Source organism: Artemia franciscana, chromosome 4 (genome assembly GCF_032884065.1).
Source record: "Artemia franciscana chromosome 4, ASM3288406v1, whole genome shotgun sequence".
In the NCBI taxonomy this organism is placed as follows: domain Eukaryota; kingdom Metazoa; phylum Arthropoda; class Branchiopoda; order Anostraca; family Artemiidae; genus Artemia; species Artemia franciscana.
Genome location: NC_088866.1, coordinates 9,460,197 through 9,482,505, shown reverse-complemented (window position 1 = coordinate 9,482,505; position 22,309 = coordinate 9,460,197). Strand labels below are relative to the sequence as shown.

At 33.1% G+C, this 22,309-nt stretch overlaps 1 long non-coding RNA gene across 1 annotated transcript in view; it reads right to left on the bottom strand.

Annotated features, from left to right (window-relative positions):
* Positions 1 to 4,735: 4,735 nt before the first annotated feature.
* The window catches only part of LOC136025959 (uncharacterized), a 45,715-nt gene continuing 28,141 nt past the window's right edge, over positions 4,736 to 22,309 (bottom strand). The window contains exon 3 of the long non-coding RNA XR_010617185.1: positions 4,736 to 4,966. This is a non-coding gene — a long non-coding RNA (uncharacterized LOC136025959). The remainder of the gene's footprint in view (positions 4,967 to 22,309) is intronic.

Genomic DNA, 22,309 nt, shown 5'->3' with positions numbered 1-22,309 from the left:
AGCGGCATTTTCCCACGGGTCCAAAAGTGCTGCCGTGATTTTGGCTGGGTTTATCATTTGTTTTTTTCGGACTTGGGATTGAGGTAGAGAAATGTTATCAGATGTACCTCTTAAAATTTAAAAGTTCTGTCATTGCTGAAGAAATTGGAGCTTATCCTTTGCTCCTTTCTAAGTGGTGACGTTAAAAATTTGGCCTACGGCAAAAAAAGTCTACTTTTGAACTAAGAGAGATAGATTTTTTTTTTCGACGGCAATCGATAGCTCTTGATGAGCTGATCAAAGTATATGTCATCCATTTTTGGTACAAAAATTCCTTCATGAGATATACTAGTTCGAAAGTTTCAAGGTGTTGACAACTTCAATAGTAGAATACACACTGAAACCAAAAATAGGCCGATACCGATTGTGAGACAAGTAGAGGACTTGTAAGCAACAGTCAGCTGTTAGACCATAATCATCTTTGGCAATAAGGGGTTGCAACTTTGGCTAGTTGGTGGACCAATTATTTGTTTCCGGTGTATTTGATGGTAAGACCAATTTGGTTCCAGTGGTAAAACATGCAGGGGACTTGTAAGTAATAATCGTCTGTTAGGCTACAATCATATTCAGTAAAGAGGGGTTTGTAGCTTTTGCTAGTTGGTGTAGCCTACCAATACTCACTGTAACCTAGAATTAAGTGTTTACGCAACAGGTACAAACGATAACGTAAAACAATGAGGTAGTTTTGTAATAATTAGTGTCATCTATGGTATTTTAATCCTGGAAAATTACGAATAACGTTATAATACCAACTAGATTATATAAGATACTAGCTGTTGGGGTGGCGCTTCGCACCACCCCAACACCTAGTTGGTGGGGGCGCCTCGCGCCCCCCCCAAGCCCCCCCGCGCGCGTTAGTCGTTACGCGCCATAATAGTTACGCGCCATTGTAGTTGTGTCCCTATGTCCCACCTGTGAATATAGATAGATATAAACATATATATATATATATATATATATATATATATATATATATATATATATATATATATATATATATATGGTTTTAACTACGTAAAACTTGCGAATATACAACATTCTTTGCTGTCCCATTGTCTTTGCATATAAATAGATTGTCAGGTTTACCGACTCTTGAACATGCAACATATAATGGTCCATGGGAAAACAATCTGTATTCAGATCTATACCTCATGATTCTAATGATTGCCCTTGAGCTTTGTTGATGGTGATTGCTAATCGACCATTCCCTGTCCCGGTGTCCCGGTCGTCATTTATATCCCCCTGTTTCCCCCGGTGTCCCCGTTGTAGTTGTGTCCCTGTGTCCCGGTCGTCATTTATATTCCCTGTGTCCCGGTCGTCATTTGTATCCCGATGTCCCGGTCTGTATATACATTCGTTTTTTAGTTTTGTTTTTCTCCTTTATTTTTTTCCTTTTTTTTTCTTTTTTAGTTTATTTAGATTTTTAGATTTTTTAGTTTTTTTATTAGTTTTTAGTTTTTTTTTCTTTTTAGTTTTTTTGTAGTTTTTACCTTCTTTTTAGTTTTGTTAGTTTTTTTTTTTACTTATGTCCTGGTCGTCATTTATACTCCCTGTGTCCCGGTGCTTTGTTGATTGCTAATCGAACATTCCTTTTGTCCTGGTCGCTTTCTCTTTGAGTGTCGTCATTTATTTTTTTCTTTTTTAGTTCTTTTAGTTTTTACCTTTTTTAGTTTTTTTTAGTTTTTTAGATGAAAATTTTTTTTAGTTTTTTCCTTTTTTTCTTTTTAGTTTTTTATTGGTTTTTACCTTTATTTTAGCTTATTTTTCAGTTTTTTCCTTTTTTTTAGTTTTTTTTTATTTTTTATTTTTTTTAGTTTTTTACCTTTTTTTAGTTTTTTTAGTTTTTTAGCTTTTTTACTTTTTTTATTAGTTTTTAGTTTTTTTTGTAGTTTTTGCCTTTTTTTAGTTTTTTCAGTTTTTTTTTAGTTTTTTATTGGTTTTTACCTTTAGTTTAGCTTATTTTTCAGTTTTTTCCTTTTTTTTAGTTTTTTTTAGTTTTTTTAGTTTTTTACCTTTTTTTAGTTTTTTTAGTTTTTTAGCTTTTTTATTTTTTTTATTAGTTTTTAGTTTTTTTTGTAGTTTTTGCCTTTTTTTAGTTTTTTTAGTTTTTTAGCTTTTTTATTAGTTTTTAGTTTTTTTTGTAGTTTTTGCCTTTTTTTAGTTTTTTTCTTTTTAGTTTTCTTGTAGTTTTTACCTTCTTTTTAGTTTTGTTAGTTTTTTTTTTTACTTATGTCCTGGTCGTCATTTATACTCCCTGTGTCCCGGTGCTTTGTTGATTGCTAATCGAACATTCCTTTTGTCCTGGTCGCTTTCTCTTTGAGTGTCGTCATTTATTTTTTTCTTTTTTAGTTCTTTTAGTTTTTACCTTTTTTAGTTTTTTTTAGTTTTTTAGATGAAAATTTTTTTTAGTTTTTTCCTTTTTTTCTTTTTAGTTTTTTATTGGTTTTTACCTTTATTTTAGCTTATTTTTCAGTTTTTTCCTTTTTTTTAGTTTTTTTTTATTTTTTATTTTTTTTAGTTTTTTACCTTTTTTTAGTTTTTTTAGTTTTTTTAGTTTTTTAGCTTTTTTACTTTTTTTATTAGTTTTTAGTTTTTTTTGTAGTTTTTGCCTTTTTTTAGTTTTTTCAGTTTTTTTTTTAGTTTTTTATTGGTTTTTACCTTTATTTTAGCTTATTTTTCAGTTTTTTCCTTTTTTTTAGTTTTGTTTAGTTCTTAGTTTTTTACCTTTTTTTAGTTTTTTTAGTTTTTTTAGTTTTTTAGCTTTTTTATTTTTTTTATTAGTTTTTAGTTTTTTTTGTAGTTTTTGCCTTTTTTTAGTTTTTTAGTTTTTTAGCTTTTTTATTAGTTTTTAGTTTTTTTTGTAGTTTTTGCCTTTTTTTAGTTTTTTTAGTTTTTTAGCTTTTTTATTTTTTTTATTAGTTTTTAGTTTTTTTTGTAGTTTTTGCCTTTTTTTAGTTTTTTCAGTTTTCAGTTTTGTCACCTGATCCAGTTTTTTCAGGTGACGTCACCTGATCCATCCACAGATCCACACACAGACAACTTATTTTTATATATATAGATTGTTCCAAGTTTTCACCCGTCACGATGTCTACGATTGAAAAGGATAAAGTTCAGCTGGCTGCAAAGTCAATTTAGTCCCTTCTTTCGATATTCTTTTGTTATTGTTGTTTTTTCAGCGCTGAGGAATAGCCTTTGATCATGTTATTACTGATCGCGTTCTTCTTTGAACATAACGTTTTAAAAGCTTCGATAGGCTGACAACTTCAGCGTTTAACTGATAGCAAAGAAACAAGACCAAAGTATTGCTCTCGCAACAGTTTATTCGGCGAAGCCGGAGAAAGGTTGCCGCAACACTTCACGTTGCTCAGGCAACGTAGATCTAGTTTTATCTGGTTTTCGGCTTAAGAAATAAAATATCTGATTCTAATTTAAATTCTTAAGCTACATAACAGGATTATTGGCTTTGATGGTAATGAAGACAATTTTTTTTATAAATTTCGTTGAATTTGAAATCAACGTCGGGAACGGCCCTTGAACTAAAGTTTTGATTCAACTTACAGTTAATTTAAGTTCAAGTTACAGATAAAAAATCGTGAAATTCGAATCATCTGGTTAAATCGACAGAATTCTACTCGGAGAATGTTCAAAATATTAAATATCACTTTATCCTGAGAAAGTTCCCATAGAGCGTCGTGAGAAAGGTCCCATAAAATGTCCAAGAAATACCCTGTCCCTTGTCGCGAGGACTTCCCTTTACCTCCATAGGTCAAAGGTCAGATACCATCTAGACTTTGCCTCTCAGGAACGCATACGTTGGCATTCGAGAAGTAGTGTGGGTAGCGGATCTGAAAATACGACAGGAAAGCTACACTATAGCGGGGAAAGCGAAAGATCCCTAAAAGAAAGGAATCGCACGTTCTACATAGGAAATCCCCCAGGAAACATTGTTGGGCTTTCTACTATGTTCTCTAGCGACAATTCTCTGCAACAGCCGAGATGACGTGCTCGCTGGTTCACTGATTTTAAGCACATCGTACAATTTTCTTTGTTTATATATTTTGCGAGAGTTTTTAACTTCTTCAAATACAAACTTTTCTCCTTTCCCCTTTTTTCCGCAACAGCTGAGATGACGAGCTCGCTGGTTCACTGATTTTGAGTGCAGCCTACGCGTCACTTTGTTTGTAGATTTCGCGAGAGTTCTTAACTTCTTCAAACGTAAACTTTACTCTTTTCCCCGTTTTTTTTTTACAACGCTTCCCTTATATTAATTTCATCCGATACCAGAACTTTGTTCAGTGAGTCTTATTTCCATGTGATCTCCGTAGCAAAAAACAGTGAAGTTTTCTCGGACGTTGCTATCTTTAACAATCTGCAGAACTCTGACTGGCCATAACGGGAATCCTTGGAAATGAGCTTGGGCTAAATAAAACTGTTTGAATGACATCTTGAAGACAAACACGAGAAAAAAAAATCACTTATCTTTTAGTTAGCAGGCCCACGTATGTTTCATTGACAATCACCTTTGTGGCGGGGTGACTCGATGGACCGTGGAAACCTGCAAACACTTATTCCATCATACTCTGGAATCCTCTGCAACAGTTGTAACATTATTCTAAGCAATTATTCACAGTGCTATACAGTAATGTATATAATGTATAATGTAATAATATAATAAGTATTGTATAATATAATAATGTAATAATAGTATAATGTAATAATAATATAATAATGTATAATAAGTAATGTATAATGTAAAGCTATACAGTGCTATTCACTTGTTGCCAATGAAATAAATATCAAATATTAATCCTTTGTGAAAACTGGCCAAACAATATAAACTGGTTTCGATCTTAATAGGTTAAAGACTGACAAGTATATTTGACATAAGAAATTAATATGTTTGGCATAAAGAACCTCAGGGCAGTGCCTGCAAAAAAAGGAGAACAAAGCAATTAAACAATTCAATTTAAACTTTTGATAAAATATTTAAAGCACAGAAAACCATTTAAAAACACTAATACAAACAAACAAACATAGTCATCACATAACACCCTGGCAATGGATTATACCCAAACGAATGAGCAGCACCAGATTCTCAATACTAATAAGACACCCATTTACCAAAATTTTTTCCACCTAACCTTCATCCCCCTGATCTACTCCAAAAATTTTCTTTCTCAAAATCTTTAACCCTTCACACTTTCTCAGAAAATGCAATAAATTTTCCTCCCACAGGAAAACTATACAATGGATTGTAGAAAATTGTAGGACGCTTGCCAAGGATGCCGTATTATTTATTTGAGTCTATTGTCAAGTGTTCATAACCATCTAGGTTTTAGTTACTAAATTAGGTCTATATCCATATTTCATAAAAAAGAAATTAGTTTTCCACAGTCACAAGTATCATGTTAATGATTTAGTATCTTTCATGATTTGTCGGCTATGTGTAGGAATCAAAATTTAAATAGAAATTTAAGTTGAATTCCTATCATCATGAACTAAGCGAACTAAATGCCTTAAAAAAGGGGGAAACAACATTGAAAGCTCTGATGGTGTCGTGGCTTTGTAATCCTTCGTTTCCGGAAATTTTGGTCCTATGTGTTAATCAGCTATTAAGCTAAGGGCATTGTTCAAACGCGATACTATTCGAAATTTATACTACCACTGAATTTTACATCCACTATTATTTCTACAAACTGGCCAAACCACTAAGCCACCTTAGGCTGATGCATCACCAGATGATTCTCGTCCATCCTACCTTGTTACAAGTGTTTTCTTATCCCCCCCCCATGATATCCTCAAAGACTTCGCTCAATTTTATGGTCGCATCCTAGTCTAGGTTGGGGAATCAACCAATCGCTTATTCTAGATGCACGAGCTTTGTCCAATTGGATTTTATACTTGATCAACCTAAACTGTTCTTTAATGATATTTATACCACGTTTGGTTGAACCACTTCAATTCTAAAGAATCACGTTTAACACCTCGTCACAAAACCATGTGGCAAAATCACCTTTTAAAATGAATCAGAAAATCATTTAGCATGTGTTCTTCTTCTGTCTTTAGTACCTTCTCTTTAGTCTTTAGTACCTTCTTTGTTTAGTACCTTCTCTTTAGTCTTTAGTACCTTCTGTCCTTAGTACCATCTGTCTTTAGTACCTTCTCTTTAATCTTTAGTACTTTCTGTCTTTAGTACCTTCTCTTTAGTCTTTAGTACTTTCCGTCTTTAGTACCTTCTGTCTTTAGTACCTTCTCTTTAGTCTTTAGTACCTTCTCTTTAGTCTTTAGTACCTTCTGTCTTTAGGACCTTCTGTAAAATGTTAAGCTACAGTCGTCACTGCTGCTGGAAATACAGTATGTTGCTGCTCAGTTTTTTTTCCTTTTTTTAGAAGTTTGAAGCTATATTTCAGAAAAGAAATTTTCGAAGACTTTTGCGAACTCTTTGCCTGAGAACCTCTCCATCCAGAACCTCTTTCATCGTCCTATGGATTTTGGACAAGAGTCCCTGGTCAAAAAAATTAAAATTGGTAAGTCACAAACTAACCTGACTACTGACTTCCCTGTATTGAGTTGTTGTTGCTTGGTGATACATTATGGGAAATACACCGTGTTAATTGGATTCAATTTTTGGTATGACGGACCTTCTTGGATTTAATTAGCCTTGGCCGAGATTCCTTTATTCATTCTTCTCGCAAAGGAAATCAAATTAACTAAAGCAAGTGTACCAGGTAATTTTGAAAACAAGAAGTACTGAAACATTTCACTAACGCTTGGAAGGATGTCAGGCTAATTTGAAAAGGTTCAAATTATCCTTCAATGGAAACTCAATAGCCAAGTGTTATTGATTTACAGACGTTTATTATTTAGTGGCTTAATTTTCAGTGAATTGATACTGTGTCTAAATGGGTGTTATATCAGCGTCCACTATTGATACTTCAGATTATTCTAACCAACAGTTCAAAATATGAAACCTTTTAATCGACAGTGAACAGATATAAAAAATTTTAACTGGATATTTCGAACACATATACAGTGTTCATCATCAGCATTAAAATTGCTTTTACTTTTTACTGCTGATCATCAGCGAGTTTTACTGCTGATGATGAACACTGTATATGTGTTCGAAATATCCAGTTAAAATTTTTATATCTGTTCACTTTCGATTAAAAGGTTTCATCCCTATTTTGAACTGTTATACTTTCGCCATGGAAAGGCAGTGTGGTCTTCGTAGTTATTTATTCTAACTTTTAAGCTTTTGACTTTGGACCAATTCGAAGGGATACTTGGCAACTAGGGCTCAATGGATGGGTTTGAAATAGTTGGATAAGCCTTGATTGGAGATAGATTTAAAAGGAAATATTTTACCCAAGGTTAAAGGCAACGGTCAGGGAGGACTTGTTTTCTTATTTCTCAAGGTCTTGTTTTCTCCCTTGCGGGGACAAGGCAAGAGGCAGGGCTGCCATGGAAAGGGGGAGGTTTCAAAATTAAAGCAGTACAGGATTATTTGTAAATTTCCTTAAAATTGCATCATATTGACATTGCGTTTCGCAGTCCTCACTTAATATTAGTAATTCAGTTTAATGGACAATTTACTTAAGCTTGGCATCAAAGTATGTGAAACTAGAATATTTACATCTTGAACCTGAGTAATTCAATAATCATGGGCTATCAAATTATCCTTCCAGTTGATTTTGAATCATTTAAAAGTAGTCGAATACTCCTGCGGGTGGCAATGAAACAGTTCATTACTTTCATAATTGCCTGTTATGCTGACCTTCCCATCAACGTGTTATCATGACCTTTCATGCTGACTTTTTCATTTTTCCAAAGTGATCACATTTCCGAAATTAATTAGGCTCCGATCACGTAATTACTTATCCGTATGGTACAGACAGGGTGATTAGAAATCACTGCTGGCAGATAAGGAAAGAGAAAAATAATCCTAAAGAATAGGCTAATCTTTTAGGATTCATGTCATATAAACCTAATATTAGAAATTATACACACATGCTGACACAACATAGGATCTTTAAGAATTATACTACATTTTATGGAAATAAGTTGATACGGCTTACTTTCTGTTATAATACTCAATATATGTTAGTTCTTTATTACACAATGCAAGTAATGTACCCCTTTTCATCTGGTGAAGGATGAACTCGTGAGGGTTGTAAATTTAGTACATGGTTTTGATTTTGTTTTATTTGTTCAGTCTTGTTTGTAGGAATTTGTTTACAGGAAAAGCTTTATGGGAATTTGAAGAATTATGAAATTCTCTAGCTAGACCACCGAAGTATTCATTGATGAATAGAAAATTCAAAAATCAACTGAATAGGGGATCTGAAAAAAGGTTGATTGTTTACTTTGAAAACAGCGCCTTTTGGCTAACATTTTATTTCCCGACTTTTCAAAGATTACACAACTTTCAGTTGTTGATATTACCGATTTGCATCCGTATAGATAACAGGATTACAAATGTACTTCACTTTAAATCTATTGGCATTTCTTAATGCCAGCAATGGAAATGAAGAATAATGAAATGGAAATGAAGAATTAATGAAGAATGGAAATGAAGAATAATGAAATGGAAATGAAGAATTAATGAAGAAATGCGTGCTGTGCTGCTTTCCTGACCTATTAAAACAAAAACAAACTTTTTATTTGTAAGCAATTTTGTATATATTTGACAACAGATAAACATATATTATGATAAAATGACCTAATAAAACAAAAATAACTTTTCTTGTAAGCAGTTTTGTGTATTTTACAACAAACATATATTATGAAAAGATGGGATAAATATGGAATTCTGACCGGGCAAATCCACTTCGAAAATTGTTGTAAGAAGTGTTCAAGCTATTCATGGTAATAAACTAAAGTAAAGAGCGATCCTTGCCAATAGAAATTTACTTAACTCATTACAGGTATTTGCCACAGTAATTTTCATTTACTCAATTGTGTCAACTCTTCCATTGACCTCAGATGGCATTTTATGGTAATAAGTTGATACGGACTATTGTACAATTACTTTCTGTTATAATACTCTATATATTTAGTTCATTATTACACTATGCAAGTACTGTACCGCTTCTTGGTTTGGTGGAGGATGAACTCACGAGGGTTGTAAGATTTAGAAGATTATTTTGCGTTTTGTTTTATTTGTTTAGTCTTGTTTATGCTTTATAGGAATTTGAAGAATTACGAGACTCTCTATACCGTCAAAGTATTCACCAATGAACCAACAATCAATTAAATAGGGTATCTGTAAAAATGTTGTTTTTTGGTTTTAAAACAGCGTTTTATTTGGCTAATATGGATTCCGCCTCTCAGGAATCTCACAAATAGCAAAACATTCTTGTCGAAAGTGTAAGCGTAAAAAACAATTTATATATAAAACAAACCTTACTGCAAATATAAGAACGAAATGGGTAATAAAAATGTTCAGCATAGAAAGTGAATGAACACAAGAAGGAAATAAAAAGGAAACAAAAAGAATAAGTTAATTTGGGAATGAAGTTTTGTAATTATAACAGCATATACAGTACCCAAATGTGGCGACAACTAGAATTTCCATACTCTAGGAAATACTCAACATCACTGGTAAATATGAAAATCCACATAAGCTGGTATGACAAATTCCATCGTTTTTTATCCGTTGACATTAATGGATTTGATTCTACGTAAGTATTAACACTTCAGGCATAAACTTTCCAGGGCAGCGTTTTGCTTTACTATTAAAATAAAATGTTAAGCCTGAATGTCCATATTAAGACTAAATATACAAAACCCAACACTCAACTTCTTACGACCATTATTTTAATAAGATCTCACAGGGAAAAAGAAACAAAAGAATACGAAACAATTTTTTCTGAATGATACCACAGTAAGAACAAAAGTGCAAGACTGTATTAAGTCTATAGAAAAAAGAAAATGGAAACAATAGAAGAAACAATTACAGAAGTAGTAGCTATTGTCGTAGTACTAGTAGCAATGCAAGAAACAAGAAAATAGGTAAGAAAAAAAGTGCAAGACTATATTAAGTATATAAAAATAAAAAATGGAAACAAAAGAAGAAACAATTACAGAAGCAGTAGCTACAGTCGTAGTACTAGTAGCAATGTAAGTTTCAAGAAAAAGGTAAGAACAAAGTGCAATACTATATTAAGTCTATAGAAGGAAGAAAATGGAAACAAACGAAGAAACAATTACAGAAGCAGTGGCTATAGTCGTAATACTAGTAGAAACGCAAGAAACAAGAAACAAGTAAGAAAAAAAAGTTCATGACTGTATTAAATCTATAGAAAGAACAAAATGGAAACAAAAGAAGAAACAATTACAGAAGCAGTAGCTTTAGTCGTAGTCAAACAGTTCGTGGCAACGAACTGTAGTAAGGAGCGACCCGGCTCAATAGTAAACGAAACTCTAAAAAATGAAATATTGATACTAAAAGACACACCAAAAGAATCGGATTTATATGATGATTTTAAATATATATGTTTCATCAAATTTAGTCTTTGTCATCAAAAGCTTAAGAAAATTTGCCTTATTTTGGAAAATAGGGGGAAACACCCTTTAAAAGTCATAGAATCTTACCAAAAATCCCACCATCTTATTTAGCGTATCAGAGAACCCTATTGCAAGAATTTCAAGCTTCTATCTACAAAAATGTGGAATTTCGTATTTTTTGTCAGAAGACAGATCACGGGTGCGTGTTTTTTTTTTTTTTTTTTCATGGTTCATCATATCGACCAAGTGGTCCTAGAATATCGCAAGGGGGCTCATTCTAACGGAAACGTAAAGTTCTAGTGCCCTTTTTAAGTGACAAAAAAATTGGAGGGCACCTAGGCCCCCTCCCACGCTCATTTTTCCCCAAAGTCAACGGATCAAAATTTTGAAACAGGCATTTTGTTCAGCATAGTCGAAAACCATAATAACTATGTCTTTGGGGATGACTTACTCCCCCACAGTCCCCGTGGGAGAGGCTGCAAGTTACAGACTTTGACCAGTGTTTACATACAGTAATGGTTATTGGGAAGTGCACGGACGTTTTCAGGGGGATTGTTTCGGTTTGGGGGGTTGAGGGTAGGGGGCTATGTGGGAGGATCTTTCCTTAGAGGAATATGTGATGGGGGAAGAGACATTCAATGAAAAGGTCGCAGGATTTTCTAGCATTACTATAAAAAAAAACAATGAAAAAATAAACATGAAATTTTTTTTTTTAATTGAAAGTAAGGAGTGGCATTGAAACTTAAAACGAACAGAGATTATTACGCATATGAGGGGTTCTTTTTCTCCTAAATACCTCGCTCTTTATGCTAAAGTATTTTTAGTAATTTCAACTATTTATTTTACTGCCTTTCTGATTCAGGGGTCATTCTTAAAGAATTGGGATAAAACTTAAGCTCGAGGTATTAACGAGGGGACAAACCCCCTCATATACATAATAAAAATATAAGAATAAAGATGTTTGTTACGTAAGTTAATTCTTAAGTTACGTGTATTTTTTACTAATAAAAACGTTTGCTAAAAATCAAAAGTTCTAGTTGCCTTTTTAAATAATCAAAAAATTGGAGGGAAACTAGGCCTCCTTCCCCACCCCTTATTTCTCAAAGTCTTCTGATCAAAACTAAGAGAAAGCCATTTAGCTAAAAAAAAAAAAAGAATTAATAATGCAAATTTCATTTTAATAATTTATGTGCGGAGAGCCAAAATCAAACATGCATTAATTCAAAAACATTCAGAAAACAAACAAAAACTAGTTTTTTTTAAACTGAAAGTAAGGAGCGACATTAAAACTTAAAACGAACAGAAATTACTGTTTGTATGAAAGGGGCTGTTCCCTTCTCAACGTTCCCTGACTCTCTCTCTCAATTCTACTTTATTAAACAGTAGAATTTAGCGTAAAGAGCGGGGCGTTGAGAAGGGAACAGCCCCTTTCGTACACGGAGTAATTTCTGTTCGTTTTAAGTTTTAACATCGCTCCTTACTTTCAATTAAAAATACTAGTTTTTATTTTTTTTAATACTAGTAACACTGCAAGAAACAAGAAATAGGTAAGAGAAAAGTGCAAGACTATATTAAGTCTATAGAAAAAATAAAATGGAAGCAAAAGAAGAAACAATTACAGAAGCAGTAGCTATAGTCGTAGTACTAATAGCAATGCATGAAACAAGACACAGGTAAGAAAAAAGTGCAATACTATTTTAAGTCTATAGAAAGAAGAAAATGGAAACAAAAAAAGAAAGAATCACAGAAGCAGTAGCTAATGTCATAGTACTAGTAGCAATGCAAGAAACAAGTAAAAAAATGTACAAAACTATATTAAATCTATAGAAAGAACACGATGAAAACAAAAAAAAGAAACAATTACAGAAGCAGTAACTATACATGTAGTCGTAGTAGCAATACAAGAAATAAGAAAAAAGTAAGAAAAACAGTGCATGACTGTATTACGTCTATGGAAAGAAGGAAATGGAGACAAAAGAAGAAACACTTACAGAAGCAGTAGCTATAGTCGTAGTACTAGTAGCACTGCAAGAAACAAGTAAGAAAAAAGTACAAGTCTATATTAAATCTATAGAAAGAGGAAAATGGAAACAAAAGAAGAAACAATTACAGAAGCAATGGTTATAGTCGTGGTGCTAGTAGTAATACAAGAAACAAGTAAGAAAAAAAAGTGCAAGACTATATTAAGTCTATAGAAAGAAGAAGATGGAAACAAAAGAAGAAACAATTGCAGTTATAGAAGCAGTAGCTATAGTCGTAGTACTAGTAGCAATGCAAGAAACAAGAAACAGGCAAGAAAAAAAGTGTAAGACTATATCAAGTCTATATTAAGAAGAAAATGGAACAAAAGAAGAAACAATTGCAGAAGCAGTGGCTATAGTGGTAGCATATGCAAGGTAGGTAGCAATGCAAGAAACAAGAAACAGGTAAAAAAAAAGTGCAATACTATATTAAGTCTATAGAAAGAAGAAAATGAAATCAAAAGAAGAAACAATTACAGAAGCAGTAGCTATAGTCGTAGTACTAGTAGCACTGCAAGAAACAAGAAACAAGTAAGAACAAAGTACAAGTCTATATTAAATCTATAGAAAGAGGAAAGTGGAAACAAAAGAAGAAACAATTACAGAAGTAATAGTTATAGTCGTGGTGCTAGTAGCAATACAAGAAACAAGTAAGAAAAAAAGTGCAAGACTATATTAAGTCTATAGAAAGAAGAAGATGGAAACAAAAGAAGAAACAATTGCAGTTATAGAAGCAGTAGCAGTACTAGTACTAGTAGCAATGCAAGAAACAAGAAACAGGCAAGAACAAAGTGTAAGACTATATCAAGTCTATACTAAGAAGAAAATGGAACAAAAGAAGAAACAATTGCAGAAGCAGTAGCTATAGTGGTAGTATATGCAAGGTAGGTAGTAATGCAAGAAACAAGAAACAGGTAAGAAAAAAAGTGCAATACTATATTAAGTCTATAGAAAGAAGAAAAAGAAATCAAAAGAAGAAACAATTACAGAAGCAGTAGCTATAGTCGTAGTACTAGTAGCAAAACAAGAAACAGGTAAGAAGAAAAGTGTAAGACTGAATCAAGTCTATAGAAAGAAGAAAATGGAAACAAAAGAAGAAACAATTGCAGTTAGAGAAGCAGTAGCTATAGTCGTAGTACTAGTATCAATGCAAGAATCAAGAAACAGGTAAGAAAAAAAGTGCAATACTATATTAAGTCTATAGAAAGAAGAAAATGAAATCAAAAGAAGAAGCAATTACAGAAGCAGTAACTTTAGTCGTAGTACTAGTAGCAATACAAGAAACAGGTAAGAAGAAAAGTGTAAGACTGTATTAAGTCTATAGAAAGAAGAAAATGGAAACAAAAGAAGAAACAATTGCAGTTACAGAAGCTGTAGCTATAGTCGTAGTACTAGTATCAATGCAAGAATCAAGAAACATGCAAGAAAAAAGTGTAAGACTATATTAAGTCTATAGAAAGAAGAAAATGGAACAAAAGAAGAAACAATTTTAGAAGCAGTAGCTATAGTCATAGTACTAGTGGCAATGCAAGAAGCAAGAAACAGGTAAGAAAAAAAGTGTAAGATTACAATAAGTCTATAGAAAGAAGAAAATGGAAACAAAAGAAGGAACAATTACAGAAGTAGTTGCTATAGTTGTATTATTAGTAGCAATACAAGAAACAAGTAAGAAAAAAAGTACAAGACTATATTAAATCTATATAAAGAACAAAATGGAAATAAAAGAAGAAACAGTTACAGAAATATTGGTTATATAAACTTAATTTTTTAAGTTTGTTTTTAATTGAAAGTAAGGAGCAACATTAAAACTTAAAACGAACAGAATTTTTTATTGTTTTAAAAAGTAGAGTTTTGAGAAAGAGTCAAACTTTAACGTAAATAGCGGGGCGTTGAGGAGGGGACAGCCCTCCATATATGGAATATAATTCACATACGGAATAATTTCTGTTCGTTCTAAGTTTTAATGTCGCTCCTTGCTTTCAGTTTAAAAAATTCGTTTTTTTATTTAATTTCTGAACGTTTTTGAATTAATGCAGGTTTTGATTTTGGCTATCCGTACATGAATAATTAAAACGAATTTGCATATTAATTTTACTTTTTTGGCTAAATGGCTTTCTCAAGGTTTTAAGCAGATAGTTTTGGAAAAAAGGGGCGAGGGAGGGGGCCTAGTTGCCCTCCAATTTTTTCGTTGACTAAAAAGGCCATTAGAACTTTTAATTTTTTTTACAAACATTTTTATTAGTAACAATCATACATAGCTTGCAAATTAACTTACGTGAAGAACTTCGATATTCGTATATTTGTATTACATATATGAGGGGGCTCGCCACCTCGTCAATCCCTCACTCTTTACACTGAAGTTTAAATTTTCTTCCAATTCTTTAAGAATGACCCCTGAATCACGAAGGCCGTTTAATTAGATTAAATAGCACTTTTGAAATGACTAAAAATACTTTTGCGTAAAGAGCGAGGTATTGAGGAGGGGACGAATCCCCCTAGGTACGTAATAATTTATGTTCGCTTTACGTTTTAATGTTGCTCCTTACTTTCAGCTGAAAAAACTTGTTTTTTAAAATTTGATTTCTGAACGTTTTGGAATTAATGTAGGTTTTGATTTTGGCTCACTGTATGTGAATAATTAAAAGGAAACATGCATATTGATTTTACTTTTCTTTTGGCTAAATCACTCTCTCAAAGGTTTTATTGGACGATTTTGAGAAAAAAGTGGTGGAGGAGGGGGCCTAGTTGCCTTCCAATTTTTTTGGTTACTTAAAAAGGCCACTAGAACTATTAATTTTATTTATGAACGTTTTTAGTAGTAATAAATATGCATAAATTACAAATTAAATTACGTAACGAATTCTACATTCGTATACTTGTATTATGTATATGAGGAGGTTTGCCCCCTCGTCAACACCTCGCTCTTTACACTACAGTTCGAGTTTTGTTCCAATTATTTAAGAATGACCCTGAACCACAGAGGCCGTTTAATTAGAATAAATAGCTCTGTTGAAATTACTAAAAATACTTTAGCGTAAAGAGCGAGGTATTGAGGAGAAGACGAACCCTTCATATAAGTAATAATTTCTGTTCATTTTAGTTTAAATATTGCTCGTTACTTTCAGTTGAAGAAACTTGTTTTTTAAAAATTTTATTTCTCACTTTTTTTAAATAATGGTAGAAACTCCAGCCCCCCTTCATGGTAATTCTCTTCCCCCATGATAAATTCCTCCATAGAAAGATCCTATAACGTAACCCCTTCCCCTGGCCGCCTATCACCAGGAAAAATCCCCCTAAAAAGGTCAGTATGCTTCTCAATAACCACTAGTATATGTAAACAATAGGCACAGTTTGTAGCTTGCAGCCCTTCCCTCGGGGAATGCGGGGGATCAAGTCGTCCTCAAAGACATATTTATTAGATTTCTCGACCATGCTGAATAAAATGGTCATCTCAAAATTTTGATCCTGTGACTTTGGAAAAAATGAGCGTGGGAGGGGGCCTAGTTGCCCTCCAATTTTTGGTCACTTAAAAAGGGCACTAGAACACTAATTTTCGTTAAAATGAAGCCTCTCATGACATTCTAGGACCACTGTGTCGATCAGGTCACTGTGATCATTCCATTCAACACACATCTGTGATCTTTCTTCTGGCAAAAAATATAAAAATCCACATTTTTGTAAACAGGAGCTTGGAATCTCTACAGTAGGGTTCTCTGATATTCATTGAGATTCTATGACTTTCAGAGGTTATTTCCCTCTTTTTTCGAAATAAGACAAATTTTCTCTGGCTCGTAACTTTTGATGGGTAATGAAACTTATATATTTAAAATCAGCATAAAAACCTAATTCTTTTGATGTATATATTGGTATCAAAGTTCTGTTTTTCAGAGTTTCGGTTACTACTTAACTGGGTCGCTCCTTACTACAGTTGCTTACCGAGGACTGTTTGAGATATTAAGGTAGTGCGTCTAACTTAAAAAAAAAGACAATCAAGTTTGGAATTATGTCTTGTTCTTCAGGAGTATATGACGTAGCAAAGCAGTTTCCAATATATGAGCTGGTTTATAAGCCAAAAATAAGTTTTTCTTCTCAAAAGACAACTTAAGCCTAATAGTATTTCAAGCTTTACCAACGGAAAATAACTAGGTGTAACAATATGGTAACACCTTCCCAACCCTTCGCTTGATGGGATGTGGGAGATTCGCGACACTTTCCCAGGATCTCATTTGAGTAGCAAATACTGCCTAAGTCTCAATTAGTTGAGACAACTAAAACGCAACTTCTGGAGAAGACCTTGTGATTATTAGATTTTTTTTCATGCCGGATCGCTGGATCCGGCATGAAAAAAGAATGGAAGCAAACAGAACATAGGATTCTCAGCTTAATAAAAGACATTAGCCCTAAAATATAAACGTTCAAAACTAGAACGTCGTAAACACATACTTTTAAAATCTATTGTCAAGTGTATTTCACCCAACATTTTCAGTGAAGGAATGAATTGTGAATCATTCAATGTAAATTTCTATGGTGGTATTTTTTTTCCAAATTGAACCATTTAAAAATAAGCTTTAAATAAAAATTTGAATCTTGATTATTGAAATTACCCATTAAGGCAGTTATTGGGTAAGTAGCCTATAATCAAAATGTAACTATAGAATTTTTGAAAATAGTCTGAAGATAAAGGAGGTTATAACATACAATTCTTCATTGTACAGCAAAGCAAGAGCTGGAATGATGCTACTATTAAAATTTCACTACAACCCAGGATCAGGAGTAACCTTCCTAATTGGAGCCAATGGGTCTTTAAGATCTTAACCTTGATCCATTAATAATTGATCCACCCCTTTTAGTAGCCTTCCTGATTGCAGCTCTCCAAAAACCGAAGATTAAGATTAATAGAATTAAGAAAATTAAGAAGCATAAATTTTTCATTGCTCTTATTAGTACTGGAATAATGGAACTAATTGCGGAGGTCTATTTTGTTTGTCCCCTTTGGAGTCTGAATAATGAAATTTCCATGGAATTACAGGCATTCATGGAAATGAAGAGACGAATCGAGACTATTGATTAGACAGACAAATATACATTTATCAAGTGAATGATTGACAAATGAGTAGTAGTGATTGGATAGATTCTAGCCAAGTACACATGAAGCTTTTAGTATAGGTTTTCAACTTTTTTTCTATGGGTTCTATCTTTTTTCACTAATGTTTAGACTATTCAGGAACAAATCATGTTTGTATGATGATTAGCAACAGAAGCATTTTCAAGCGAAAAGCAATAAGGAAGTTAGAAGACTGAGTGGAAAGATTTGAACCATTAAATTTTCTTATATTTGAAGTATTTTTTGCCAAATATTGAAATATTTCTGAACTTTTCTTTCTTTGAATAAGAATGGGTATATCCTCGATCTGTCTCCAATCGCTTTGCTCGGTTATGTCTGCTCGTTTGTTATTAGGTAAGATAAACAATATTTCTTATTAGTTTTTTTCTGTCATCGAGTCACCGAGATAATACAATAAATGTTTTTTTTTTACTCATCATTTAAAAAAGGCTCGATGTTCAGAAATATAATATCTTGGAGGATCGCAATTGCCAGTCTAAAAGTATGGCATTTCTTGGGGAACATATTCAGTTTCAATTCTCAAATAACAAGGCATTTTTCAGGACGAAAAAGAATTTTTTCACCAACATAATTTAAAAGAAAATGAACGAAAAAATTATCCATCTCCATACCCTGAGTTTGAAGGGGGTAGGTTCAGCTTTTCTTTTACACTCCCCCTAACAACCCCCTTAGCAAGCGAAATTTGAAGAAAATCTACATGATAAAAATTGCATTTATTTTTTTTTTTACTGTTAAGAATGTGATTAAATCTTTTGTGTCCAGATTGTCAAAGATACTGGTAATAACATACCCCTCCTACTTTTTAGCTATGGGACAGTATTGCAGATTTCTTGTGAGAAAACTGAAGGAAAACTGAAACCAAAACCTGTATCGTATTGAAGCAAAAATAATCTTAAGTTTTTTTTTTGTTCAATTACCTAAATTAAACCAAGATGATTTTCAAAGGTTTATAACGGGTAAAAATTCATTTAAAAAAAGTTTTACCTCACGGAAGTAAAGAGTTAAGCTGAAATTTAAAATAAATAAAAATTCTTTAAGAATTGTTGCTTGGAAAATTACGCAAGACAAATCTAAAGGACTAGCTCAAATAAACTGATTCGTGATATTTTCCAGCATCTGTGGTATTTAAAAACTAACGCTTTACTAAAACTGAGCTTACCGAAGTTTTTATAAAGTTTTTATAAAGTTATAATTGTATCTTAAAAGTTCTCAATATCATAGTTAGTGAATGATTATGGATGAACTTATTAATTAATCTATTATTTTCTGTGGGCTGCTCAATGGATTTCTTTTGGAGAACCCCTTGTTTTTTTGGGGGGTAAGTTTTGGGTCTTCAGTAAAGCAATAGTTTTGAAAAAAATCATATATTAGGAAGTATCAAGAACTAAGTTTATCGAGTTAATATTGCAGGTTTAATTTACGTATTCTGTGAATCAATACTTAATTTTCGTTTCAAGTTCCAACTCAACTTTTTACTTTCGTAACAAAACTTTTCTTTTTAATTAGTTTGATGAACAAATCAGTAATGAGCTCCTTCAGCTGAAAAAAAGGATGAGAAGAAAAGAAACAGATAAGATTTGCAGCAACAGAAAAAAAAATACACCATTGCTGAAAATAGAAGTATATTTCTCAGGCAGAAAAACCTGGAATATTTTTATTTTTCATTCTCGACAATATTCGCTTGACTCAGAATGTTTTTTATGGCACTTAGTATGTACTAAGTGACATACAGCGATTGCAAATTATGTCGCTCGGTCAGTCTGTCTGTCTGTCGATCTGTCTGTCTGTCTGTCCCGATTTTGCTACTTTAGGCACTTCCAGGTAAGCTAGGAAGATGAAATTCGGCAGGCATATCAGGAATCAGACCAAATTTAATTAGAAATTGTCGTCTCCCCGATTCGACCATCTAGGGGGCGTGGGGGACGGTTAAATCGGAAAAATTAGACAAAATGAGGTATTTTTAACTTACGAACGGGTGATCGGATCTTAATGAAATTTTATGTTTGGAAGGATATCATGTCTCAGAGCTCTTATTTTAAATCCTGACTGGTTTCGGTGACATTGGGAGGAGTTGGGGGAGCCTAAAATCTTGGAAAACGCTTAGAGTGCAGGGATCGGGATGAAACTTGGTGGAAAAAATAAGCACAAGTCCTAAATACGTGATTGAGATAACCGGAACGGATCCGCTCTCTTTGGGGGATTTGGGGGGAAGGATTAATTCTAAAAAATTAGAAAAAGTGAGGTATTTTTAACTTGTAAAGGAGTGATCTGATGTTAATGAAATTTGACATTTAGAAGGATTATGTGCTTTAGAACTCTCATTTTAAATCCCGACCAGATCCGGTGACGTTAGGGGAGTTGGAGGGGGGGAAACTGAAAATCTTGGAAAACGCTTAGAGTGGAGAGATCAGGATGAAACTTGACGGGAAGAATAAGCACAAGTTATAGATAAGTGATTGACATAATTGGAACGGAACTGTTCTCTTTGGGGGAGCTGGGGGTTGTTAATTCGGAAAAATTAGAAAAATTGAGGTATTTTTAAGTTAAGAACGGGTGACCGATTCTTATTAAAATTTGATATTTAGAAGGATCCTATGTTTCAGGGTTCTTATTTCAAATCCCGACCAGATCTGTTGACATTAGGGGGGATTTGGAAAGGGAAACCAGAAATCTTGGAAAACGCTTATAAATGTCGTAGATACGTGATTGACGTAATCGGACTGGATCTGCTCTCTTTGGGGGAGTTAGGGGGTAGGGTTCGGTGCTTTGGCGAGTTTTGTGCTTCTGGACGTGCTAGGACAAAGAAAATTGGTAGGCGTGTCAGGGAACTGTACAAATTGACTTGATAAGGTCGTTTTTCCCGATTCGACCATCTGAAGGGCTGAAGGGAGAGGAAAAACTAGAAAAATTGAGGTATTTTTAACTTACGAGTGGGTGATCGGATCTTAATGAATTTTGATATTTAAAAGGACCTCGTGACTCAGAGCTCTTATTTTAAATCCTGACCGGCATTAAGCCTATGATTTTCCTTTTAAAACAATCTATTGATTCTTAGAATTTTACTATACTTATGACTAGACTTATTACTTATTATTAGACTTATTACCACTTATGACGATGTCTTCCGACATCGTCATAAGTGCCATATGAGCTTTTAGCTCTTGTTAGTTATACGAGGCACGGAGAAACAAAGAATAAATATTCAAAGGAAATAAAATGCTGTTAAGAATTTTATTTAAGTGGAATGTTTAATAAGATAGTTTTTGGTAAATAGACCAAATTCGAGGATGTTTTAAAATGTAACTTCTCGTCTAACGGGAATCTGAGACATAAATGAACCCTCTCTTGCTTTATTCCAAATTAGGATTTTTTGTGTAGTAGATTTCGTATCCCTCACCCTGCTTGACCGCTTATCCAGTAACCGAAAAGTCGGTTCGACGGTCTGTGCGCCAGCAATAACTCCGGAGGATACTTATCCCTTTTTTACTGTTGCTCAGATTGTCTATTATCTAAAATAAAGAAAATAAAAAATCATAAAATTCAGCTCATAAAAATAATATTTCTCTCTATCTTCTTCTACTTTCCTATGCAATGCAGATGCTACATTAGCAGTTCTCAACTAAGATTGTAAAGTTCCAAAACGTCTTCAAAAAAAAAAAAAAAAAAACAATGAGTGAAAGGACTTTTGTGTCAAGCAACATATTTAAATCAGATTGAAAAGCTTTGGCTCTTTCTAATTTCCATGCATAATCTGATGTCCTATCAGAAAAAGAAATAAAAGAAATTTATTTTGCTTTAAGAAATAAAAAGCTGGAGAATGTCGAACTTTATGTCTAGTAAATGTAGATTTAGAAGTAGTTTTATTTATAAAGATGGTGCTTATGTATATTTTATTTGTCGAGGAAGTTGTACCTCTTTCCCTTGAATATATCTTGGAGATTTTTATGACTTTTTCTAAGCGGATTATTCGGCAAGACTCGTGATTCTATGATGATAAACATATGATAACCTGATAATGCACTCGTTATATAGGAAAGAAACTCGCAGATATAAACAACTTTGTAAAGGAGATTCGTAAATAAACATCTATATTGAAACTGACAAAATGGTTGGACTGAGGAAACTTATTTTTTTATTGAATAGCATGAAACATGTATACATAACTCCTTGCATCATAAGGACCCTGGCCTATGTACCCGATAACAAAAACTTGAAAATGAATTTATGTTTCCTGAAGATAGACCAATTTTTTTATGATCAGCCAAGACTTGATGTATTTTTATGCAGCTCAATCTAAAGGGGGCCACTAAACTTGTATTTAATTTGCTCAGACCAAAAAGCTAAAGATCTCTAACACGCAATAAAGAGTCTTATTTGTTGAAAATTAACTTGTAAGTTTCTGGGCCAGGTGGGACCCTTAAGCAAACCAATTAAACTCATTTTGGCTTTGTTCGATATCTGGCATTCAAAAATGAGACTAAAATTTGTTTCGTGTCTGATAGCTTCGAAACTTATAGGGTCAGGTGAACCTCAGTACAAACAAAGCTTTTAAAGTCTGACTGTATTGATATGGGACATCAGAAACAGAACCAGAAAGACGTTTTTTGGCCATGGCATG